This window comes from Xyrauchen texanus, chromosome 2 (assembly GCF_025860055.1).
Source record: "Xyrauchen texanus isolate HMW12.3.18 chromosome 2, RBS_HiC_50CHRs, whole genome shotgun sequence".
Taxonomy (NCBI): Eukaryota; Metazoa; Chordata; class Actinopteri; order Cypriniformes; family Catostomidae; genus Xyrauchen; species Xyrauchen texanus.
Genome location: NC_068277.1, coordinates 21,639,685 through 21,661,099, shown reverse-complemented (window position 1 = coordinate 21,661,099; position 21,415 = coordinate 21,639,685). Strand labels below are relative to the sequence as shown.

Sequence of the window (21,415 nt, the reverse complement as noted above, 5' to 3'; positions counted from 1 at the left end):
TTTGTCTTCCTTCATATAGTGCTTTGTACTACAACATTCTTTGTAGAATTCAAATGGATCACATCCGTTTTGTGGTCTCCGCCAGCCACCGCTATATCGAGCGAAGCCTGACTGAATGACGCAAGTTCCGCTCTGCTCTGTCCCAGAGTTCTGGCAATTTTATCTCTGTAGCACGCTGGTGTGGTGCGCTGTGGCAGATTGCATGAAAGGATGCTTATAAAGCACTGAACACCAGCTGAATACAATTATATTTGCTTTGGCGGCAGCCTGAGTCGCCCAGCATTCATAGAATTTTCAATGCAGGAAAAACCCTGAAAACATCACCCGCCTAATTGGCTAGTAAGTGTGACAGAGTTACCCACCACTGCTGATTTTTTCCCACATTTTGCGGGATGGCGGATGTTAATTTCAAACCCTGGATGTATCACATACAGTATATACACTCACACAACTGCTTAAATTAATTTCACTATGCAAGCATGGATCATGATGTGACAAACACCACAGAACAGATGGTGCTCAAATTGAATCTCTGTAAATAACAGCAAAGTTTTGTTTTTGAATGTTCGGTTAAAGAGAATCATAGTCATGATCTGATCTGCCAAACAGACATACTTTCGGTGTGCCTCATAGATCCTGTGACATGGATATCAATTACATCTCGACCATGCTGGATCTGCACATAAACATGCTCAAATATCGAACTGCTCTATTTTTCTTATTACAATAAAATTAAATGTCCTGAAGTTCACCAAAGCAATCGCCCCTTCAGCCACCATCGACCAGCCGCACAATGTCAGGAGATTTGTGAAGTACCGTTAGAGCTACAGTACATATCTACAATCCTGGATCGAATGATAACGATTAGCACATCACTTATCATGTTAATGATTAAAGATGTTGACTCAATTTGGGGCAAAGACGAAGCTTGTGGATGGAGAAAAAATTAGCAAACAATCCCTTGTATTCCCCAGACTGCTTGTGCTGAACCTGACGTGCCTGTGAGGATGCGAGTCATTTATCTCCTTGAGGAACCACAGAAAATCATTAATAGTGGAGTCTGTCCTGCTCCTTTAAGCGAATCGTTTAATCACTGAGTGGAATTTTGGCAAGCAGTGTAAATGGATGGATAAAAGAGTGATTCATCTGTTCTGTTTGGAAGCCTGCAGGATGAAAGGTCAAATCAAACTATTTATGACGGAATGCAACACTGATAATTCAGGAAAACAGACAGATGGATGGATGGATGCAGGGAGGGATGGATGGATGGATTGATGGGGAGATGATGGACGGAGGTATGTATGGAGGGATGGATGATGGATAGATGGATGAAGGGACGGAAGAAATAGTGGACAAATCGATATGTTCAAGTGTAGCAATATTTCATCTAAAAATACTGTATTGATGTTCTCAGATTTTTTTTTACATAAATATACATAAATATATTGACATTTTGGGGAAAAGGATATTAAGCGACAGTCAGAGCAAATGTGTGTCAAGATAAAATATAATATATTGTTGTCACATATTCCCTGTTGTCTTTTATTTTTGTGCTTTAATCTTGAAATTCTTGTTTAGTTCCTGTTTCCTGTTTTTGTAGTCCTTTTGTAGTTTCATTTTATGATTGGTTTACCCCTGATTGTTTCCACAGGTGTTCCTCGTTCCCTTGTTTGCTCCCTTGTATATTTATGTTTCCCCTGGTTAGTTTGTCAGTTCTCACATGTGTACTGTGCCTGGTTTCCTGTGTTTTATTATATTCTGAGTTACCTTGTTTATCTTTTGTTTCATTAAAGCTGCACTTGGATCCTTATTCTTTGCCTGCCTAGTCACAGAAGGACTGACCCAGGATGGATCTAGCAGCCGTCAGTATTCTCCTCCTCAAACAAGGGGACCGTCCAGTTGAGGATCACGTCCGTGAGTTTTTAGAACTGGCGAATTTATTGCAGTACCCAGACTACTCTTTGGTGGTTATCTTCAGGGCGGGTCTCAGTAGTGCACTAAAGGAGCTATTGCCTCCAGCGGATCCTCACTGGATGCTCCTCGAGTTCGTGGAGGAGGCTCTGTGAGTTAGCGCCTCGCTTTTCACTGTGGGTTTAGAGGAAGAGGGTTTTAAATCTCCTCCCACAGTGGTCACCCCCCAGCCTTCCGTGGCTCGTCCCTCCACACCTGCCACGGCCAGCGAGCCAACGGCCACTCCTGCCACAGCCAACACCCATGCTTGCCACGGCCAACGCCCATGCCTGCCAAGGCCAACGAGTCAACGCCCACGTCTGCCACAGCTCCGTCCCTAGAGCCTTCCACGTCTCCACCCCTAGAGCCTTCCACGTCTCCACCCCCAGAGTCTTCCACGGCTCCTCCGCCAGAGACTATTCCTCACAAGGCTCCGCCCGCTCCCCCAGAGACTATTTCTCCCACGGCTTTGCCCGCTTCCCCAGAGACTATATCCCTTGCAGGCTCCGCCCGCTCCTCACGTGGCTCTAACCGATCCCCCGGAGACTCCTCCTTCAGCGGTTCCGTCCATCTTACTAGTGTCTCCTCCTTCAGCGGCTCCATCGCCTGACCCTCTCTCGGCCCTGCGGCCAACTCCCAGGCCTCCTGTCCCAGTCACTGTCCTGCGGCCAACTCCCAGGCCTCCTATCCCAGTCACTATCCTGCGGCCACCTCCCAGGTCTCCTGACCCAATCACTGTCCTGTGGCAACCTCCTAGGCCACCTGACCCAGTCCCTGTCCTACGGCCACCTTCCAGGCCACCTGACCCAGTCCCTGTCCTGCGGCCACCTCCCAGGTCTCCTGACCCACTCACTGTCCTGTGGCAACCTCCTAGGCCACCTGACCCAGTCCCTGTCTTACGGCCACCTCCCAGGCCACCTGAACCAGTCCCTGTCCTACGGCCGCCTCCCAGGCCACCTGACCCAGTCCCTGTCCTGCGGCCATCTCCCAGGTCTCCTGACCCAGTCACTGTCCTGTGGCAACCTCCTAGGCCACCTGACCCAGTCCCTGTCCTACGGCCACCTCCCAGGCCACCTGACCCAGTCCCTGTCCTACGGCAACCTCCCAGGACTCCTGACCCTCTCTCAGCCCTGCGGCCACCTCCCAGGCCACCTGATCCAGTCCCTGTTCTACGGCCGACTCCCAGGCTGCCTGACCTGTCTCCTTGGTCTCCTGGCAATCCGCCTGATCTGCTCTGGTCTATTTGGTCTCCTAGCCACCCGCCTGATCTGCTCTGGTCTTCTGGCCATCCGCCTGATTTGCTCTGGTCTCCTGGTCGCCCACCTGATCTGCTCTGGTCTCCTTGGTCTCCTGGCCGCCCGCCTGATCTGTTCTTGTATCCTTGGTCTCCTGGTCACCCGCCTGATCTGCTCGGGTTTCTTTGGTCTCCTGGCCGCCCACCTGATCTGCTCCCTGACCTTGCCTTGTGCCCCCGTGAACCAAATGTTTTCCCCTACACTCCAAGGACAATTTGCATTTTTTTTACTTTTTTTGGAGTATCTGGAATCCGCTACTTAAAGGGGGTGCTCTGTCACATATTCCCTGTTGTCTTTTGTTTTGTGCTTTTATATTGAAATTCTTGTTTAGTTACTTTTTCCTGTTAGTTTTTGTAGTCTTGTTTACACAAGTTTTCTTCGTTCCCTTGTTTTTTCCCTTGTTTCCCCTGGTTAGTTTGTCAGTCCTCACATGTGTTGTCATGTTCTGTGCCTTGTTTCCTGTGTTTTATTATATTCTGGGTTACCTTGTTTATCTTTGTTTCATTAAAGCTGCACTTTCATTCTTTGCCTGCCTCGTCTAAATTATTGTTTGACCAAAATTCAAATTCAGAAGGAACTAAGAATATAATTGTGCAGATAGATAGACAGATAGATAGATAGATTTTTCTGACTTTACATTAGACGCTCTACAAGCGATCCAAAAGACGCATGGGGAAATGAGTCGGCATGCTTGTGAAACTTCATCAATGCAGCTTTAGGACGAGTATTCATCTGGCGAATGTCAGTTCCCTCGCTAACAAAAAGAGACAAACTGCTTCTGCTCACTCAAACAAATAAGGACTTTTCTAACTGGATGAAAACCAGGCAGGTTTCATCCAGCTGTTCAGAGTGGATCACCTTGCGGAATCATCTGGGAAAATGAGAGTCGGTGGAACATGCTTTTACATCAACGAAAGTTGGTATACAGATGTAACAACATTGAAGAAGATGTGCTGTCCTGAATTAGCTCTGATAATTTTTTTATAGCTCTGGTATTTTATGTGCCAAAGCAATCGGCTGTGCCAGGCTGCACGTACCCTTCCCCAACGCCCCATAAAATCGTCAAAGCCTTCAGGTTCTTTAACCCCAACAGGGGGGAACAAGGCGACGTGCCAAGCATGGGAGCAGGCCGCGCCAGCCGAGCCTTTTCTCTCTCTCTATGTTTCTCGCACAGAGTTAAAGTGGATGGGGCCATCTTAACGCTATCGTACGTATCGGGGAAGGCGATCTTTCCCAGTTATTCTATTCTTTCAGGGGGAAAGACCCTGCGGAGACCACACCTGCCCAGACTGGGGGAGGTAAAGAGTAGTGAAATACATCACATGGGCTTTTAGGTCACATGTGGAGATTGGCACGATGGTGGATCCTTCCTCATTGGGAGGGAGGAGTTGCTACAAACACGGTGACCGGGGGTCCGTGAGGACTGCCCAAGGGAGACGTGGGTCCGCTTGCAAGGGGACCGTACCATGGAAAATACACACAGGGGGAAAAGTCCACGTGGGTGCCCGTCCTGTGGAGCACCTATTCCAGTGCAGGGTAAATTGAGTACCTGCATTGGTCTTGGTAGATGAATTCACCACTGAATTCGCAGACCAGAGAGCTAGGGAGGAGTCTTCCAGGGAGCCGAGTTCATGGGATCTCCTGGGGTAAAAGCCCACGGTATTACCTCAGTGGAGGGAAAGGGTGCTAGGTGCAAGCGGTCCACCCGGTCAGTTTGTCAGATTGTACAAAGTTGTACCTGCTCAGACCTGAGAAAACACTGGACGAAACCAACTCAACCCTGAGATTGTAAAATCTCGCAAATATAATGGATGTTGCCCAACCTGCTGCTCTGCATATGTCTGCTAGGGAGGTGACCCTGGCCAGTGCCCATGAGGATGCAACACTTGTTGTTGAGTGTGCTCAGACCCGCAAGGCGGGGGGGCCAAGCTTGGGTGCGATAGACCAACGTAATGGCGTCCACTACCACATGGGAAAGCCTCTGTTTGGAGACAGCGTTCCCTTTCCGCTGTCCACCAAACCAGACAAAGAGCTACTCGGAACGTCTAAAGCTCTGCGTGCGTTCCAAATAGACACGCAAAGCACGAACCGGACACAGCAACGAAGGGGCTGGTTCTGCCTCCTCCCGGGGCAGCACTTGCAGGTTCACTACCTGATCTTTGAAGGGTGTGGTAGGAACCTTCGGCTCATAGATCAGAGATGTGAAAGGCTCTCAAGAGCTCAAGGGCTCTGTGTCGCTTCTTTGACACAACGTCAAAATGAGTGACAGACAGGTAACCAGGGAGTTGCTCTCTCAGGTGGAAATGACCAATAAGCCAAATTTCTGAGACTGAATGCATAATAATAAAACAAAATCTTGGGTAGGCCTAGCCCACCTTTGTCAATTGGCCAATGTAACTTATTGAAATGTAATCTGGGACTCTTACGATTCCAAATGAAGGACTTTGCTATGCTATCAAATTGCTTGAAATAAGAGAGGGGGATATTTACAGGGACAGATTGTAGCAGGTAGTTACATTTTGGAACACAATTACTTTGAATAACATTAACCTTCCCAATCATAGATAAATGTAATGAAACCCACCTGCCCACATCGCTCAAAAATGTTTTTATTAAGTGGTCAAAATGATCTCTAACTAAATCAGACAAATTAATAAAATGCCCAAATACTTAATGCCCTGTCTGGGTCACTGGAAGATGCCTGGCTGAAAAGCCATTACTGGGCAGTACGCTGTCAGAGCCAAAGCTTTGGATTTAGACCAAATTACTCTGAGAATTTAGAAAAGGAATAAATAATTCTGTGGAGGCAAGGCATAGATCTAGAAGGGTCGAAGACCAATAATAAAATATAATCTACAAAAAATAACCTTTTGCAAAAGCAAAAGCTTATGCAACACACCAGCTGCTGTCGCCCCTGGAAAATCATCCTCCTTTCTTATTGTGGCTGCTAATGGTTCCAGGGCAAGACAGAACAATAATGGGGAAAGAGGGCGACCCTACTGGGTGCCCCTATCCAGAGTAAAATAATCTGAAATTAATTCATTTGTTTGTACCGCTGCTAACAGGTGTCTATAAAGTCACTTAATCCATCCAATAAACGTAATCCCAAACCCATATATTTCCAAAATCTTAAAAAGATAATCCCATTCTACCATATCAAACACCATTTCGGTGTCAAGTGAGATGGCAGGGACCGGAATTTGATCATTTGCCACTGACCACATGAAATTGATGAAACGCCTAGTGTTATCAAAAGTGCTACGGCCCGGAATAAACCCCATCTGATCTTTATGTATAAGAGATGTCATAACTTTACTTAATCGATTAGCCACAATATTTGACAATATTTTTATGTCTAGCTGGATCAGGAAAATTTAATGGTAACTCTTACACTCACTTGGATCTTTGTCCTTTTTAAGAATCAGACTGATCTGGGCTTGTGTCATGGTTGGCGGAAGCTATCCATTCTTTAATAATTATGTATAATCTTCTAGCAAAAGTGGAGACAGTTCTGTAGCATGAAATCAAAAAAACTCAGCAGCAAAGCCATCTGACCTTGGAGTCTTGCCTGTGTGCAAGGTCTTAATTACCTTACTAAGCTCCTCCAAGTTTATCTCAGAATCAAGAGGATTTTTTTGCTCAGTCGTCAGTTTAGAGAGTTCTAAATGTTTCACAAAATTTCTAATATCTTCATCAGTAGACGAAGATGTGGAACTATAGATATCAAAATAGAATTCTTTAAAAAAATGATTAACCCTCTGGGGTCAACAGACCGGCGCGTCCTGCTGAATATGTTCGTTATTACAGCAGAAACAACTTAAAATACTCCATCATTTTTGGGTATACAGATAAGTATACATCATTAGAAACTATAAAGGGTCTACTTTTATTTATGTACACTCACAATAACCACAAAATCTGTGTGATTTTGTCAAATAAAGAAAATAAAAAGGGTGAGCTTTCAGCAGTCTCTGTGTTCACGAGCATATTTTCAATTCAAAAATGAACTTCTCACACAAACATGAAACATATGTCTAAAGAAAGCTTAAAATGTCTACTTTTAAATAAAACAATTCAAATTTATAACAAATATTCTCCTGCAGTGCAATCTGTTTGAAACAAAGCGATGTACAGTTTTACCGGTCCATCTCATTATCTGTAATGCGATCCCACCCACCAGCAGATCGCGCCATTCATACGCTAATATGCTGAGACGAGACAAGGCAAATGGTAAACGCCCCTGACAGTGTTCATAGGTTTGATGTAAAGAATTAATTCATTTTACTGCACGTTTGCAATGATACACAGGCGAGAATGCTCCAGGATATTAAGGAAGAGTTAACATTTTCCTCAGAAGAAGAGCGGGACTCCGATGAACATTTGTATTTTGAAGAGAGACTTGATCCAGCCGAGGATAAAATTTCAGATGAGTAAGTCAATTAGTTTTCATTAGCTGACATGCTATTTTATATAAACATGTACATATTTTACTAGTGGGACTGTTTCCAGACTTGCCAGCCAGGATTCAGAGTATTGACATTTGAAATATGTCCTAATAAGCAAGTTTTAGTTACATTTAAATGCTGTTTTGGCTAAAGCAGGTATTTAAATTGTATGCTGTATAATATAAATATGATATGTAATATGATATAAAAATTATATGAATGTTTAGATTATATTTTATCTAGTGTTTATAATGCCTCATTATCATCAACAAAGCTTGTGCTTGCAAATATGTATTAGGGTTAAATTAGTAAAATGCACTTTAAATATGCCCATATTAGAAAATCAGCATAGTATAATGATTTCTGAAGGATCATGTGACACTGAAGACTGCAGTAATGATGCTGAAAATTCAGCTTTGATTTACAAATTGCATTTTACAATATATTCAAATAGAAAACTGTTCTTTTAAATTGTAAAAAGAGTTAAGAATATCAATGTTGTTTCTGTATTTTGGATCAAATAAATCCAGTCTTGGTGAGCAGAAGAGTAGTGTAGGTCTAAAATTAAGTAAAGTCTTTATATAAAGAAAATATATAGTCAGATTACTTCTTTTAACTTAAAACTTGATTTGGATCATTAAGTCTCCTCACATCCATTCTCTACCACTCATTGATAGACCCAGGGGAGGGTCTTTGTCTCTCATGTGTGAATTACAATTCATGATCATTCATGCCTCCTCTCATATTACCTTTCAACGCTAAAATTGTCATTCAAAAGTTAAATTACTATATTGTTTTGTATGAATGAGTGATCAGGATGGTTTTCACATCATTTTGTAGCAAAAACTCTAGGCTAGAAGATCCAGTTCTCAAAGGGCTTGTGGACAAATGTTTAGTATGCGTTATATGACCTTATTTCAGTGACTTAAAATGTTAGTTTTTTTCAAAAACCATGCATAAACGTTATTTTCTAAAAAATACAAACCTGTTCATACATGTTGCTCACATATTATTGTAGCCTAGTTTGTGCTGAATACAGTGTAATCAGACTTTAGCCATTAATATGTTTTTAAGCAACTGAGAAAAGCACAAATGTCAAGGCATGTCAAAACTTCTCCAGGGCCCAAAATACCCTCAGACACCAGAGGGTTAATATCAATGGCCAAGGTAAACATTTCACCAGCAGCAGGTGCTGGAATGGTAGAAAAAGACTCTATCTGCTTTATATATCTAGCCAAAAGCTCCCCTGCTTTGTCCCCTGTCCTCCCAAATTCTATCACAACTGTCATTTTGATATATCAATGTGCTATTGTTTTATAATAATAGAATGTATATAATTTCTGTATAACTAAGTTACGTTACACCAATGAATGGGTCTTTTTGCATTATCTTGAACATTGTCTAGCATTCATTTAATGTGTTATTGTAGTTTACCTTGCTGAATAATTACAGATTAACATTGTTTATGACAGTTACTGTGCAGCCAAGATCAACTGGCAGGTGCAGGCAGATCACTGTGTGCCTTGTAGCAAGTGCACTCAGCCCCCACATAACCTACCCAATGCCCCATGAACATCACGAAATAGGAAAGGGGGACATTATGTATTTACAATAGGAACAGGCTGTGCCAGCTGCTTTGGCCTTTTCTCTTCTTTTTCTCACACAAATTTTTTTAAATAATTCAGCTGGGGCCAGATGCTGGGAAGGTGTTCTTTCTCCCAAGAGGAAAAGACACTGCTGAGACCACATCCTGTCCAAAGGAAGGGTAACATGTGGAGAATACGTCATGTGGACTCAGCAACCAGTAGTACACATGTGGAAAAAGACCCCTGCGGTATGTCCTACCTGGAGGTGAGGAGCTCTACAAACACGGTAACTGGAGGCAGAGGAGGCTCTGCCCGAGGGAAGATACAGGTTTGCTGTCAGGGAAACCGTACCATGGAAAAATACATCTCCTGGGGTTACCACAGGCAACCACATATGTGGAGCACCTACCCCAGTACAGGGCATACAAGCACAAGTACTGGGACTAGCATTAAATCACATTGGGAAAAAAGTGCACGTTTTCCCCTCGGGGAGGGGAAAGGCACTGTGTGCAAGCAGTACACAAGGGATGAAACTGGCTCAACCCTGAGATTATAAAATCTTGCAAAGGTATTGGGTGTCACCCATTCCGCTGCTCTACAGATGTCTGCTTGAGAGGCGGCATTTGCCAAGACCTAGGAGGATGCCACACTCATAGTGGAGTGTGCTCGTAGTCCCAGTGGGCCTATTATGCCAAGGCGATGGCATCCACGATCCAGTGGGCCATCCTCTCTTTGGAGACAGGCTTCCCCTTCTGCTGTTCCCCAAAACAGACAAAGAGCTGCTTGGGGCATCTAAAGCTCTCAGTGCGGTCCAAGTATGCAAAGCGCGTACCGGACACAGCAATGACAAGGCTGGATCTGCCTCCTCCAGGGGCAGCGCTTGCAGGTTCACCACCTGGTCCCTAAAAGGGGAAGTGGAACCTTGGGCACATAGTGCAGCCAGGGTATCAAGACCATGTGAGAGTATGCTGGACCAAACTCCAGTCACATATCGCTGACAGAGTACTCCTTCAGTTGCCCAAACCTCTTTATGAAGTGAGAGCAGTCAGGAAGGTTGTCTTCAGGGAGAAGGCCTTTAGCTTGACTGACTCCAAAGGCTCAAACAGGGCTCTCTGCAGGCTCAGCAGGACCATGGAGAGATCCCACAAGTGCAGGAGGCAAGGCATAAAAGGATTCAACCTTCTAGCACCTCTAAGGAACACGATGATCAGGTCATACTTCCCTAAGGACTTACCGTCCACCGCTTCATGGTGTGCCAATATAGCAGCCATGTACACCTTCAAGGTGGAGGGGGACAGCTTCCTCATAGTGGGACCCCTGAGCCCTGGCCTGAGTGATAGTGCCTACCACCGCCTGTCAGGGCATGGGTGTCAAATCATGCCCTGTCCTTGAGAAAGGAGGTCCTTCCTCAGTGTAATTCATCAGTGAGGGAGCAGAAACTGCAACGTTGAGGAGTCTCACCTACCTTGCACGTTCATACGCTAATATGCTGAGACGAGACAAGGCAAATGGTAAACGCCCCTGAGAGTGTTCATAGGTTTGATGTAAAGAATTAATTAATTTTACTGCACGTTTGCAATGATACACAGGCGAGAATGCTCCAGGATATTAAGGAAGAGTTAACATTTTCCTCAGAAGAAGAGCGGGACTCCGATGAACATTTGTATTTTGAAGAGAACACCAATTGGTGAACAGATGCCACTTCAAGGCATATAGCTTCCTCATAGTGGGACCCCTGAGCCCTGGCCTGAGTGATAGTGCCTACCACCGCCTGTCAGGGCATGGGTGTCAAATCATGCCCTGTCCTTGAGAAAGGAGGTCCTTCCTCAGTGTAACTCGTCAGTGAGGGAGCAGAAACTGCAACGTCGAGGAGTCTCACCTACCTTGCACGTTACCTTGCTCTGTATGCCCACCATAGGACCGGTCAGTGATGGGGGAGGAGGCTGAGCGTCATCATGGCTCGTCACAACCGCCTGAGCGTGGGTGTGTATGTGCCACAGCTGGGTGCGCGAAGGCTCGAATGTTCGATGTATGGCCGTCTTGACAATGACGGCCGTAAACACTGAGTGTGTGACAATGTTTGTAGAACAGCATTCTTCCACCTAAGAAATATTGCTAAATTAAGGCACATGCTCTCTGTTGCTGATGCCAAAAAACGAATTAATGCGTTCATGACCTCCAGACTAGATTATTGTAATGCATTACTGGGAGGATGTCCAGCAAGATCAATAAATAAACTTCAGTTGGTTCAAAATGCATCACCCAGAGTGCTAACGAGAACCAAGAAATATAATCATATTAGCCCCATTTTATCACCATTACATTGGCTACCTGTTAAATTCTGTATTCATTTTAAAATTCTGTTAACTATATACAAAGCTTTGAATGGTCTAGCTCCGCAGTACTTAAGTGACCTTCTACCATGCTATATTCCATCACGTTCATTTCAATCGCAAAATTCTTGCCTGTTAATAGTTCCTAGAATATCAAAATCCACAAAAGGAGGTAGATCCTTTTCATATTTGGCTCCTAAACTATGGAATAGTCTCCCAAACAATGTGCGAGATGCAGACGCACTCCCTCAGTTTAAGTCTACACTAAAGACTCATCTATTTAGCCAGGCATACACCTAATTTATCCTCCAACCCACAATTAGGCTGCTTTAGTTCGGTGTGCCAGAACCAGAAACCAGAAACATCGATCATGATTTATAACTCTGCAGTAAATTGAATGGCATCTATGCTTATATTATTTTATTTGTTTCCATCCCAACCTCAGGACTCCAATCCTGAGGTCACCAGAACCGGCTGGATCCAGCACCATTCCTGCTTCGTGTTGGACTCCATTGCTACATGAATGAATGATGATGACTAAATGCAGTCGGTGCCAGCCAAACATCACTTCAGTCTATTATGATGGACTTCAGAGGATGAACTGATGCCAACTCCAACCATAAGACATGGGATACTTCATATGCCATTGTCTGAACCATGAATTTAGGATGGACCACACCGTACCTCACCGAAATTACCGGCCAGGTTGAACTGCGTTTCACATCTTCTGCCAGCATCAACTCGGTCTATTGATGGAATACGATCTTGAAATGGAACATAGCACAGCATAGACTAACAATTGCCAACAAACACCTTCCATCAGCCAATTAACAAGGACAATTGCATCTATGTGAACTTCTGCAGTTAATCCAGGATGGACTTCAAAGACATTGGTCATTAATCTTACAGTTCAAACAAAATCGATGTTTAAACACTGACCCTTAACACTTACTTAGTTTAAGAATTTTAATCCATGACTTTAACTATACATAAGTAATTTTTACATTATATTCATGATGTTAGCCAGAGGGGAACTGGCCCCCACAGTGAGTCTGGTTTCTCCCAAGGTTATTTTTCTCTATTAATCAACATCTTATGAAGTTTTGTGTTCCTTGCCACAATTGCTTTCAGCTTGCTCACTGGGGTTATTAATACAATTATTATTTACTTACTTATTTTTAAACATGATTAACGATCGTATTTGATCTAATTACACAATGATGATTCATCGACATTATAGATATTACAGTTTTATCGTCTGTTAATGCCTGATCTTCTGTAAAGCTGCTTTGAAACGATGTGTGTTGTGAAAGGTGCTATACAAATAAAATTGACTTGACTTGACTTGTGACGGAGGGAGTGAGGAAAAAGGCTCTTTTTTTGAAAGTGTGGGTGCCACAGCACCTTGGGCATGAATCGAAATGAACTCAAAAGTGAACAAAGGATTCTCCTCCCGGCCCTCCACCGGGGGATGGAGTGGTCAGTGCACCACTTACAGTGGGTCTCCTCGCCCCTTCGAAGCCTTCCTGGGGTTCTTGATACCGGATCGTGGGACATGGGGTGTCAACTTTCTGCGGAGGGGCCGAGCGGTTGGCTGAGTCTGCGGTGGACCAGGTGTTGCTGCCGCAGGAGGATGCCCTCAGCGACGAGCAGATGGGGTGCAGAATCCTGAACCACACTGGGGCAGGATATACTGCATAGCCTCCATCTGCTTCTTGACCCTCGAGAACTTCTGAGCGAAGTCCTTGACGGTTTCGCCAAACAGGCCAGCCTGGGAGATGGGGGTGTCAAGGAAGTGAACCTTGTCAGCGTCCTTCATCTCAACCAGGTTAAGCCACAGGTGCCACTCCAGGACCACCATGGTGCACATCGCCTGCCCGAGAGCCTGCGCCATGACCTTCGATCCCTGAGCACAGCTCCTGCATGACTCTTGGGTCAGGACAACACTTGTGTAGCTCTCTCAACCTCTCGCCTTGGCCTGGTGAAGGCAGGGCAGAGGCAACCTGTCCAGCGGCACTGTCACCCTTGGCCGTCAGAGACGTCATAGACTTACAGGCCCTGGTCGGGAGTCTCGGGCGATTCCGCCATGTGGCGGCCTTTTACGGGCACACGTGCACATGGAATCTCCATGCTGCTGTGAGTGGCGCTCCGAGCCCAGGAACCAGTTATCAAGCTGCGAGGGCTCAGGGCAGGGTGGAGGGTTCCACTCGAGGTGGGAACCCAGCCAAGTCCACTGTGTCCGACCATACCAGCCCACTCTCCGATGCGGCGATCGAGAGCTTATTCTGCTGGGTGAGCTGCCTGTCTCATCCCAGAACTCGAACAGGGCGAATGAGTGTACTGGGGAATGGGATGTCCGTGGGGGTTCACCCGGCGGAACTGCTCCCATTGGGGTCCCAAAATCACCCCCAGTGCTAACCGTTGCAGCCTGATACTGTAGGCAGAAGGACCGGTGTGGGGAGCGGCTGGGGTGACTTTCCTTCTGAAGAAGGAAATAATCCTTCTGAAGAAGGACAGCCGCGACTGCAACATTGCCATGGTCGTGCTTTCGCAGTGAGAGCATGAACCATCCATGAACGCTGTCTTCACATTACTATGGGCCATACACGTGAGGAAGTGATCGTGGCCATCAGAGGCAGAGCGATAGCGACAGCAACCAGAAACTACAAACAGAAGGATAGGAATCTTTAAAAAGATGCTTTCCATCAGTGCTTACATTTTTTGAGGATTACTCATTTAAGTATACTCTTTTATTAGCTGCCAAAGCGCCCAGGGGTGTTCTCTGCACTTATCCGTGCGAGAGGGGGAGAACTCGCTGTAATGCGCCGTATAGCCAACAGCTTAGAATGCTATGCTTTCGAGGTGAATGGAACGGTAGTGGCATACATAGACACCGCTCGGCTCCAAAGAAAAAATCTGAATGAGTGGATGCAAGCCAGCTCCCTTTATACCCCTATGTCAGGGGGAGTGGCATTCAAATACCACTTGCCAATTTTCATTGGCCTTATCTGAAATATCAGAGGTGTTTGGGCTCCCAAGGGCCACCCCTATTGCCACTACATAGACACAACGTCTCTACTTTCTTCCAAGGCTGAGAGATGCCCATCTCCCACCCCCCATCCTCACTACATCCTATAGAGGGTCTATTGAAAGCATCCTGAGCAGCTGCATCACTGCCTAGTTTGGGACTTGCACCGTTTCGGACCGCAAAGCCCTGCAGAGGATAGTGAGGACAGCTGAGAAGATTATCGGGGTCTCTCTTCCCTCCATCAAAGACATTTACACCAAACGCTGCATCCGCAAAGCAACCAGCATTGTGGATGACCCCACACACCCCATTCAGGCCCTCACCCAAGCCGTCAGACTCCTCAATATTGTACACCATCCAACTTTTTCACATGTCCAGAGATGCAATTAATTCATTGTCACTTTATACCTGGCTGCTACCTCAATAACTGCTATGTCCATAGAACACTATTTCATAGTATTTTATGTTTACATTTGGCATTTTTATAAAGTGTCATCTTTTTGCACTACTCGATTACAAATGTGTTCTGGTCGGCGATGCACTGCCTCTCACTGTGCCTATTGTTCTGTTCCTTTTAGTAATTATTGTACTGTCCCGTACGTTTTTGCACACGTTGCACGTGCACTTTATGTAGGAATGTTATTTAGTCTGTAGTCTCATGTGGTTCTGTGTTTGTCCTTTGTTGTTTTATGTAGCACCATGGTCCTGCAGGAACGTTGTCTCGTTTCGCTATGTACTGTACTAACTGTATATGGTTGAACAACAATAAAAACCACTTGACTTGACAGTGACTGATAGGGAATCTATTAACGGTTTCTATAGTGAAAGACTCTTGCGCAATGGCTACTGCTAAATAGGGAGGAATAGTCCCCCCTTGGACGACTAGTTTTCCACTGAGAAAATAGGATGCATTTCAACAAAATGACATTATCTTCAGAAAGCTGACTAACACACTACAGCATAATCAAAGTGATGTTTTTAAGAGGCTTGGACGCATCATTTGGTTTGAACCAGCAATGGCAGATACTGATTCATCACGTAAAAAAGTAGTTCCATGCACAGTTACATGAAATATATATATATATATATATATATATATATATATATATATATATATATATATATATATATATAAATATAACTTAACTGTCCCTCAACTTGTCTGGATGTCGAAGCAAGATCTCAACATCATGTAGCCACTGGTGGGTGGCACTCAGATGTTTAGTGATTGCAGTTAAAATGAGGAAAACATTATGCTCTTATGAGCAGAGGGCATGGCTTCAGTGACAGGAGAGATCAGGGTTTTGGGCTCTCCTACTAAGGAAGGTACAGATGCTCATAGATCTGGTTTGTAGACCTATAATTTAAACTATCAGGATTTGCATTAACATTTTATGTACACTTTAACATACTAAAAGACTACAATCAGCTCACTTGTTTGCGGCTATTAATCTTGTATATTAATTTCACACTCTACATTGTATTTTTTATACACTGAGCATGTACACTCACCTAAAGGATTATTAGGAACACCATACTAATACTGTGTTTGACCCCCTTTCGCCTTCAGAACTGCCTTAATTCTACGTGGCATTGATTCAACAAGGTGCTGAAAGCATTCTTTAGAAATGTTGGCCCATATTGATAGGATAGCATCTTGCAGTTGAGGGAGATTTGTGGGATGCACATCCAGGTCACGAAGCTCCAATTCCACCACATCCCAAAGATGCTCTATTGGGTTGAGATCTGGTGACTGTGGGGGCCATTTTAGTACAGTGAACTCATTGTCATGTTCAAGAAACCAATTTGAAATGATTCGAGCTTTGTGACATGGTGCATTATCCTGCTGGAAGTAGCCATCAGAGGATGGGTACATGGTGGCCATAAAGGGATGGACATGGTCAGAAACAATGCTCAGGTAGGCCGTGGCATTTAATCGATGCCCAATTGGCACTATGGGGCCTAAAGTGTGCCAAGAAAACATCCCCCACACCATTACACCACCACCACCAGCCTGCACAATGGTAACAAGGCATGATGGATCCATGTTCTCATTCTGTTTACGCCAAATTCTGACTCTACCATCTGAATGTCTCAACAGAAATCGAGACTCATCAGACCAGGCAACATTTTTCCAGTCTTCAACTGTCCAATTTTGGTGAGCTCTTGCAAATTGTAGCCTCTTTTTCCTATTTGTAGTGGAGATGAGTGGTACCCGGTGGGGTCTTCTGCTGTTGTAGCCCATCCGCCTCAAGGCTGTGCATGTTGTGGCTTCACAAATGCTTTGCTGCATACCTCGGTTGTAACGAGTGGTTATTTCAGGCAAAGTTGCTCTTCTATCAGCTTGAATCAGTCGGCCCATTCTCCTCTGACCTCTAGCATCAACAAGGCATTTTCGCCCACAGGACTGCCACATACTGGATGTTTTTCCCTTTTCACACCATTCTTTGTAAACCGTAGAAATGGTTGTGCGTGAAAATCCCAGTAACTGAGCAGATTGTGAAATACTCCCCGTCTGGCACCAACAACCATGCCATGCTCAAAATTGCTTAAATCACCTTTCTTTCCCATTCTGACATTCAGTTTGGAGTTCAGGAGATTGTCTTGACAAGGACCACACCCTTAAATGCACTGAAGCAACTGCCATGTGATTGGTTGATTAGATAATTGCATTAATGAGAAATTGAACAGGTGTTCCTAATAATCCTTTAGGTGAGTGTTTATCTACTGTAATGTACTTTTCTACATATTTCCTGCTATGTACATCCTTGTGTATATTTTGCAGAAAAAATATATAATAATAATAAAATAGAATTTGTATGAATGAGCCACCAACACTGTTTCTATAAATTGTTTATTTTTGTTGCTCTTGCACAATAGAAGAATAACCCAAATAATATTCTGTACCTTAAATAAATCAAATAAATTAGAGTAATTTTACATTTATGTTTAGATTTATGTTTTGCAGGACTGCTCTCACCTTTCTTCCCCTTGTTGTTTAACTAAGTTGTTATAGATCAAATTTGTTCCAACAAAGAAGAATTAAACAGATCGCAATGTCGGCGCACCCACCTGCCCTGGAGTGTTGTGTATCAGTACAGCACAACGTTCACCAAGGGATGTGGCAAAACTGTCCACAATGTGTGATATACAAGTTGAAAAGGCTGCAATGTAAGGATGTTAGAATGACACAACAATTTTTTAAGTATTTGGACCAGGATTTCTAAATTGCCTAAAATGCCCAGGATTAGGCTCTGTATTTATATTGATTGGCTCTCAGTTGTCATACATACAAATGCCATACATTCGTTCTGTGTGTATATTTGCCATTTAAAAAACATTTTAACTAGCCCTAGTAGCCTATCAGATTTCATTTTAATCATCTTTGCGGGGCAAGATTTAGAGGCATATTTTACATTAAATTAATTATTGAATGGTTCATATTTATTAATTGAAATTAGATTATTTTCTTTTAAGCCAGTATAGGCACACAGAAATATTTTGGCATACAAATATGGTGACACATTGGCTTAAATTGTATGAAGTCATTAGCAATCCATTTCTAAATAATAGATCAGCGGGTGTCTCTAACACAAACATGAAGACACATAAGTCTACTCCTTGAGGACACAGGATGAATGTTTCTTGAAGATGAATGTCTGCACAGATAAGTGGTTTGCCATTGAAGTTATCCATCTCTTCAGTGATAATTAGAGGTCAGAGAGCTGGAAAATGGCTGTCTAACTCTACACAGCAGTAAGGCTCAGTCGTGGTTTAAGTTTGGTTGTGACACATCAGAATGACAGACCCAGTTTAGTTGACAGGCAGCATGAGCTTGTTTTTTAGTGTCATGGGATGTGATAGCTCACTTTTTCTTCTCTGGAAAACAACTTAATCTCTAAAAATGGACAGATTTCTGGCCAGCAATGTAAGCCCTACATAAAAATAACGAGTATTAAATTAAAACTGTATTGCCATTAATACACAAGCATGGATGAGATGGAATGAGTCCTCAGGGAATGGAGGTGAAATTAGGTACGACATCATAAAAATGGATGTGAACAAATCAAATTTGGCATTGTGTGCAGAAACTTTACAACAACTGAGTAAGATGACAGCCACTGTTGGTAGTAAAACTGGAAAACTGCTCTATAAAATATGGAAGCAGAAAGATGGAGGATTATTTAACAACCTTCCAAAAGCAAAATATTTTGTTTGAGTAACCATTTGCACTCTCTCAAAAGTGTTGCTAGTTATTCTCCATAAAACGGACTATATTTGATTTTTGTTTGTGATGGTCTCTACAATGGAGGTTGTGTCTACTGACCTGAGACCAGTGGGGTGATTGGAATGGTTAAGAGTCAAGAGTTCTTGAGTCTGAAATTAAGCTCCCTTTCTCAAACACAGTAGAATAATTTTGTAATTCATATTTTATGCTCACTTTTTAGATCTTAGTACAGGCTGGATATTAGCTGCAGATTTGTAGCAACTTTGCAACCTTTTGTAATGCTGATGGTTAACTTTTTTATTTGAAGTTTGAAATAATCTTGTACCAGCATTGACATTTTTCTGTGAATAAATCTGATCCCACACTTCAAAGTAAAAGAAAAGAAAAGGCATGAATTCCGAGAGTAATGGTTATGGAAAAGTGGCACAGTCACAAGATAGAGGTTAGTGAACCCAAAGGAATTCAAAGAAAAACAACAACAGAAAATGCAAGAAAGACAAAAGCCATATAAACTCTAAATTGAAAAAAACAAAAGATTAAAGAAACACAGTTCTCAGCCATTTTACTTATTAATGATTTTTGTGAGCCAATCCAAGCTGGGATGCATGATTTTAGCACAATCCAAGATACCAATTAATTTCCTAAAATCCACAAATTATTTTCTATCACTGTATAGATTTAATTTTACAGTTCTTGTTTTACAGGAAAGTCGTGAGACGGTTCTAAAATGTCACATTAAAAACTGTCCACCCAGCTGACTTTGTCCCTTCCGCAGAATCCTTTGATCTCTATATAATCTCGTGTTTTCCCTCTTTTGGGCATTTCTCATATCTACTTAGCATCTAGCTACCTTTCCTGATGCATAAGAATATTTCACGAGTTCACATGTTCAGAATGTAAACAGCTTTAGCATCAACATGATCATGCAGGATATCAACTTGTTGCTTCCGAAAGTTTATGTACCCTGAAATTAAACTCATTCAGCCAAATTACTGACAAGTGTACCCCCCATCAGACATTCTTGCATCAGTTCAAGCATTGAGTTTAATACGCATTGAGTTTAATACGCTACTGATAGCGCTCTGCGCTCTGGATGTGCAACCTCCAAGACACTGGCTCTTGTCTCGTGGGAACCAGGAAGTAATTGCGTTCACATAAACAATGGTGAGTAAGATCCTGATGTTAGAATTTAATTCTAAAATTACAGTTTTATACAGCAATTATGGTTACGATTAGGGATGGGGTTTGGGTTGGGGGGGTTAGAGATAATAAAATGCATTTCTGTTGACTGGATTCTATCATTTACAACAAAAAATACAACCCACTTTTTGAACCTGTCATTTCACCTGAACACTGCAGCTCACACATGCCCATATGTTCAACAATACTTTCACCTTTGGCTAATTAGGGGCATTGATTAAAATTTAAGTAAGCACAGACTGATTTCAGAAGTAACATTTTCAACCTACTGTTGCCAAATTTACAGTATGATCAATCATACTGTGATGCATGGCTTGCTGTCCAAGATAGAGGGGCTTGAGCTTGAGACCCAACCCAAGCAATGGCCCCCTTGTCTACTTAATAAATGAAATGTATAGTAAGTAATTACGTAATTAATTAAGGTGTGTAACCCTTTGCTCCCAATGTTGGAAGTGATGAATTTTTAGACTAAGGTCCTCATTCATGAAACACAATTACTAATAATTAAATGAGTAAAAAATGTAAACAATTATAAAAAAATAGATGCAAGCAGCAATGACGGGCACAAGCTCCATGGGTTCATTTCCACCCCATAGCTTTTGGAAAACAATGCAATGTGGACATATGCATTTGCCATTTGAAATTATTCAAAACAATTTTGAACCAATTTGGGTAAATATGCAGTAAGCAGGGCTGAACTGGTAATCTGGCATACCGGGCATTTTAATAAGCTAAAATGAGCTACCGCGTTATGCAAAATGGACCACAAAACGGCGCTGCGATATGCAGAAAAGGACAGCGAACACCTTCAATGTTGTCTAAATGTGGTGACAGTCTCATGAATTCCCTAGGAGTAGTATTTAAAAGCTCAGAGAAAAATCTAAAATGGACGACTTCCTGTTGGGCTGTGCTAATCACTATAATTATGAAAGTTGTCCGGCTTGATGAGAACAATATATGTACCAATTCTGGTGACTGTAGCTGATAATGTGCTACAGAGGTCGTCTTACACACGTATATTAACCTGTTGATATGCACCCCCTTTTTGAGCACAAGCCATGAAAATGACATACCTGAACTTGGTGTATTTATGGTTGTATTTACTGGATCCTTTGGAGTATGGACACAGTTGTAGTATCATTTGAAAGAAGACACTTCAGAATTAATATATGTTGTTATTTTTTAAAGTTAGAGAAGCTGAAGTTTATAGTAATGGAAATATTGTGTGCTGAATATGTTTTTTTAATATAAAAAAACTATAATAAAAGTGCCATAACAACCCAAAAATACAATGTCCTCAAAGCCACAAGTCTAAAGATGTTGCGTTTCAAATTTGAAGATGATCTATCA

General features: G+C 43.0%; 1 protein-coding gene across 1 annotated transcript in view; it reads right to left on the bottom strand.

The window, feature by feature from the left end:
• htr2cl1 (5-hydroxytryptamine (serotonin) receptor 2C, G protein-coupled-like 1) overlaps positions 1-21,415 on the bottom strand; it is a 150,306-nt gene that overhangs the window by 103,759 nt on the left and 25,132 nt on the right. The gene's annotated exons all lie outside the window — the stretch shown is intronic.